The 5,904-nt window shown below is 40.8% G+C and overlaps 1 long non-coding RNA gene across 1 annotated transcript; it reads left to right on the forward strand.

Annotated features, from left to right (window-relative positions):
* Nucleotides 1-4,036: 4,036 nt before the first annotated feature.
* LOC146834770 (uncharacterized) lies at nucleotides 4,037-4,923 on the forward strand. The gene is made up of 4 exons (XR_014960337.1): nucleotides 4,037-4,070; nucleotides 4,185-4,203; nucleotides 4,307-4,398; nucleotides 4,797-4,923. It is a non-coding gene; the product is annotated as an uncharacterized LOC146834770 (long non-coding RNA).
* Nucleotides 4,924-5,904: the final 981 nt, after the last annotated feature.

The raw sequence follows: 5,904 nt of genomic DNA on the forward strand, positions 1-5,904 counted from the left end.
GGCCATACCCACGCTCTCAGGGCGTGGGTACGGTGCGTACCCCTACATCACCACTACAATGGTGGTACGTGCCGTAACCACGCCCTCAGAGCGTGGGTACGGCCCGTACCACCATTGTAGTGGTGATGTAGGTGTACGCGCTGTACCCACGCCCTCAGAGCGTGGGTACGGCCCGTACCACGCGCACCCCTACATCACCACTACATTGGTGGTACGGGCCGTACCCATGCTCTGAGGGCGTGGGTACGGCCCGTACCACCATTGTAGCGGTGACGTTATGCGGGGATTGGTGGACACGCCCCCCGAAGTGACCAGACCCTGGAGGTAATGTATGGACAGTATATGGTATTTTACAAATTAGGTGGAGGTTATGTTTCCTGCCCCTCGCCCCCCTTTGCCCCTGGGTGTTGTGCTGACCTTCTGCGGCATGCGCGGCAGTTTCGGTGCACCAGGTCGTAGGCTAGGAGGGCGGGGATGACACATAGAATGGGGTCTATGGCTGTCCGTCGCATCCCGCAGCTCCTTCTTCGCGTCGTCCTCAATTTCCCGGGAGTTTTTGGCTGCCATAAAAAATGATCCGTGCGTAGGCACGAATCGTACTTGCTGGTTTGTAGAACGCTGCCTGACTCCGTCCGGACGTCACGTACGCGATGTCCCAGATTGGAATTGTGGGTATTTTTTCATCGCACGTAGTTTTTTACGATTCGTACGGAAATGGTATTTCTGTACGAATCGTACTTGCTGGTTTGTAAGGTGCATTTCCCGGGTACGAGTCGTACGGAGAATACGCTCCGTATGACCATTCGTACCCGGGTTTTACAGGATTGGAATCGGCACCAAAATATTGTACATAAAATAAAGTGTACTAAATTTCTTTTCTTGATTTTCTCAATAAATATAAATTGAAAAATCAAATACAAATATCTTTATTTACTTACTTTCTATTTTAACTTACATATATCAAAATTGCAAAAAAAAATATTTATTAAATACCAAACATGTACATAATGAAACAAGTTACTTACCTGTACACTGTGGAGCTCCAGTATTTATATCTTTCATAGATTCACATGCTTGTATCTTCCCCGTCGTCATGGTGGGAGTCTCACGGTATAGAAAATAAATAGCAGTATAAAGAAAAAACTGCACTAAAACCATACAAACGCATTATACTTAATAACCCAATACCATCATTATATGGTCGAAATACCGACGAATGAGATGCCAGCCCTGAGATCACAATCCCCAGCAGAGCCACCAAACCTCAGATCTCCAGCCCTAGTGTGAGCCAAGGAAGCATCAGGATGTAATAGTGTTCTACCCTAGAAACGGGGAGGCGGGCGGGCCGCATGTGAATCTATGAAAGATATCAATACTGGAGAACCACAGTGCACAGGTAAGTAACTTGTTTCTTCTCCAGTATTGAATCTTTCATAGATTCACATGCTTATATCAGAATAGAGAGCAGTATCTCCTCCATAAAAAGCGTTTCACGGGTAGAAACTTCTATTTCCTAAGGATCAAATCGTGTCTCTTTCAAGACTACCAGATCTTCTAGATTATAGAGTGGATTGTGTGTCTCAGCATGTACAACAGTCAACAGTACCATCTATAAGCATAAACATGTTATGAAATTTACATCATTAAATCACACATTTTATCACTCCTAGAAAAAACAACATTCTTTCAAATGTATGATAATACAGTAAAGAAACAGTCTGCGCTGAATCGCTTGTCCCAACGGTGAATCCATTTTCCAAGCTGGGTCAAGACAGTAGTGTCTGGTAAATGAATGGACATTTGTCCACGTTGCCACTCTGCAAATGTTCAGGAGAGATACTCCCGCGAACAATGCGGCAGATGTCGCCATCTTTCTTGTTGAATGAGCTCGAACTGTCGAGGGTAGAGGCCTTCCAGCCTTTTTGTGACAGAAAGTAATAGCTGAGGCTATCCATCTGGAAATACTAGATCTAGATAATGGCAAACCTTTCCTGCGGGCAGCGAAAGCGATTAACAGTTGATTTGTTTTTCTAAAGGATTTTGTTCTGTCTATATACAATTTTAGACATCTTTTGATATCCAATATGTGAAGAGATCTTTCTGCTGTAGAAGATGGGTCTTTAAAATATGAAGGTAAAACAATAGGTTCATTGAGGTGAAAAGACGTTGGAACTTTTGGAATGAATTTTGGATTCATTCTAAGGATTACTCTGTCTGCTTTGAACTGTGAAAAAGGTTCTGCTATAGAAAAAGCCTGAATCTCACTGACTCTTCTGGCTGACGTCAGTGCCAGGAGTAAAGCCACCTTCCATGATACGAACTTCAGGTCAGCTTTGTGAATCGGTTCGAAAGGTGACTTCACCAGCTGTGTTAAGACTGTGTTAAGCTGCCAAGGCACTGACGGACGTTTAATTGGAGGGAACACCCTAAAAAGGCCCTTCATGAATTCTTTTATCACTCTCTGAGACCAAACAGAAGGCTGAGTTGGTCTTCTGCGATATCTTGAGATTGCCGCAAGATGCACCTTCACAGATGCGTGCGAAAGCCCTGCTTCGGCTAAATTCAAAAGATATGGAAGAATTTGTTCTGGAGATGACAGCAAGGGGTGCAAAGATTGATCCAAACACCATTGACAAAACCTTTTCCACTTTGCAGCATATGTCCTATTGGTGGAAACTGAGAGTGAGAGAGAATATCTCGGCATTCCAGAGGGATATTCAGAGATTTGAATTTGTGCTCATGAGGTTCCAGGCTAATACATTTAGTGAGTCCAATTGGGGATGAAGCACCTGACCTTTGTTCATTGAAATCAGATCGTGCATCAGGGAAACTGCACCCGGGGAGACGCCGACATCTGTAGAAGCTCCGAGAACCAGAACTGTCTTGGCCATGCCGGGGCTATGAGGATCAAGTGATATGGTTCCAATATCATTTTCCTGAGTACCTTTAGAATCAAAGGGAAAGGTGGAAATGCATACGCAAACATCCCTGTCCAGCGAAGGTGAAGAGCATTCCCCCATGAGCCTCATTGAGGGAATCAGCTGGCAAACTGCTTGCATTTTTTGTTGTTTCGAGTGGCAAACAGGTCTAATCCTGGGGTGCCCCAGAGGCAAAATATTTGCAGTAGTTGCCCTTGATCCAGTTCCCATTCGTGACAGGGTTGTCGTTCTGCTTAGCGAGTCTGCTCCTGTGTTGCGAATTCCTGGGACATGCTGAACTTGCAGAGTGATATTGTGCTTTAGAAGTCACTGCCAGATTTCTTGTGCTTGTGCAGATAAGGGTTTCGATCTCGTTCCTCCTTGTTTTAGCAGATAAAACACAGTTGTCGTACTGTCCATTCTAACTAGGATTGGGGAATTTTGAATCCTGGGCAGAAATGCTTGTAGGCCTAAAAACACTGCTTTTAGTTCTAACAGGTTGATGTGCAGCTTTGCGTCCTGTTTGTTACAATGGCCTTATATTTCCAGGTCTTGAAGATCTCTGTAGGGAGACGTCCGTTTTCATTACATAACTGTGAGATTGGGGCTCGAAGAGTAGGCCTTCTGAAGAAACAAATCTTATCCCCCACCATGACAGTGCTTTCTTTATCAGAGGATTGATGACTATCAGATCTTCGAAAGATCCTTTATGTTGCACCCATTCTAGGTCGAGAAGTTCTTGAAGATGCCTCATGTGAAGGCGGCAATTCGGAACTAGAGGGATGCAGGATGAAAGCATACCCAGCATGGACTTGAATATCCTCTGAAGATGACTTTCTTTTTCACAACTTAGAACTCAGTTTCAAGATTTTCTGGATGCGCTCCTCCGATGGGTACGCCTTCTGGAGAGTCTGGACGGAACTAGAGAGGATTTTTCTACGTTTATCTTTAAACCCAGGGATACCAAAAGGTTCATGCAACTTTCCAAACATTCTTGAGTGTCCTGATACAATGGGCCCTTGACCAGCCAATCATCCAGATATGGATATACCTGGTGACCTTGCTAACGTTAATGTGCCGCCACTGGTACCATGCACTTCGTGAACACTCTTGGTGCGGACCGTTTGCAATTGAGATTTCTATCGTAATCCGGTGAGTGACATTATCACCTACTTTGTGCCCCCTTTCCACTTTAGACCCACTTCACTTTTGTATGCCATATATTCATTACCCTCTGTGTTGGTTTTTTATCTTTTTTTCAACCAGATTGCTGTAACCATCACTGGTAAGCAATAGTAAACGAATTGTTCATTATTCTGTTTTCTTGGAAAGTAATTTACTGTAAACCCCCCTCCTTTCCACCTAAATTTTTCATGCTCGTTTTTTAGTTGCATCAGCCTCACAATACTCATCTACCGACATCGGCTTGGCTGTGCTGACTTTAAACATACTCCAACACGCAACGTACCTAATTTTGGAGGTAAAATCACACTGAAACGTTAGTATAACAAAGATTAGATAAATAGTCACTCAACTTAATCTAGCGAGATCCTCTCAGATATATTTTCATAATAATAGCTTCATGACCCATTAAAAGTTCATGTTTGCTATGCACCATTAAATGCGCATTTTCCATTTTAATTTTATAAAGGAATCTACATTCCTTAGAATATTAAAAACCTATCACTGGTTATGTACTTTTCATATCAATTAAGCTTTTCGTCATTTAATACTTTGACAAACGAAAAGCTTACAAATAATGTGCTTTATAAAATATCCACATGTATTTAAAATTATCGTTTTCCACTACTAATACCATACTATTTTTTTTTATACCCCTTTTTCTTTCATTATTTCCTTTTTATTCCTCATTCACAGATTTTTATCATTTTATATAAACATTATCCTAATAAGAGAAGTCTCGTTCGTTCACATCTACATCAGATATCCATCTAGATCTAACCTACAGTAGATCCATCCTAATAAACGAGGAATCATAAAATAGGCAAGTAATCGACGATTATCTTAAAACAGCCCTATACTATCAGAACAGGGACCTTAGTAATTAGTCTCTAATGTTATCTTGTTTTTTTCATTATAGCACTAGTCCCTCTGGGGTTTTCTATCTTTTACATACCCGTGAACAACTTGTCTTTATTAAAACACAAGTAAGCATCATATTATCTCTCTCCTTACTTTTTCACGGGTGTTGCTTATAATAACAACAACTAAAGAGTATTAAATTATCTCACCTTTCTGGCATTTCCTTATCACACAACCTACTATCATTCTCTCCATAAACATTTCCCTTCCCTTTTTCCCTCTTTCTCCCCTCTTTTTCTTCCCTTCGTTTTTTGCCTCTCTCTCTTTCTTCTTTTTCTCCCCATTCTTCTTTTTTCTTCCCTCTATTTAGTGTTCTATTCATTGATAGGAGAGTAAATACAAATTTAATCATGATTTTGCTTAGAAAAAAGTTATTAATCATTATTATTATTCTGGAAGAAATCATGTTCCCCGACAAACAACTCAGCATTCTCAAAATTGTTTCTAATAGTACAGAAATGAATGTATTATAACTACTGTTTTAATTAATTCTTTAGATTTGTTGTGGCTCCTCCTGACGAAGGCACATTGTGCAGAAACGCCCGTCGTGAAGAAATTCCACTTTGCCACTACTTACACTAAAATATGTTGATTTATATCATGAAAGAAGATAATTGATTTTATTTCAATTTTTTTATAATGTTCATATCAAACTGTGTATTTTTATTTTATTATATGTGACTTTGTATGCTTTTTTGCATTAAATTTGTGAATTTTATTACTTGTTTACTTTACTCGTTTCTGTACTTTATCAGTCCGAACTGAAAGTCTTTATTATTGCCTGGGAATTATACTTTCCATTGTGTTTTTACCCTGTCCCAGGAATCATATTATTCCACTGGGGGTCCTTGATACCTACATGTATATATTCTCCCCTGTCCAG

This window comes from Triturus cristatus, chromosome 4_2, assembly GCF_964204655.1.
Source record: "Triturus cristatus chromosome 4_2, aTriCri1.1, whole genome shotgun sequence".
Lineage (NCBI taxonomy): Eukaryota > Metazoa > Chordata > Amphibia > Caudata > Salamandridae > Triturus > Triturus cristatus.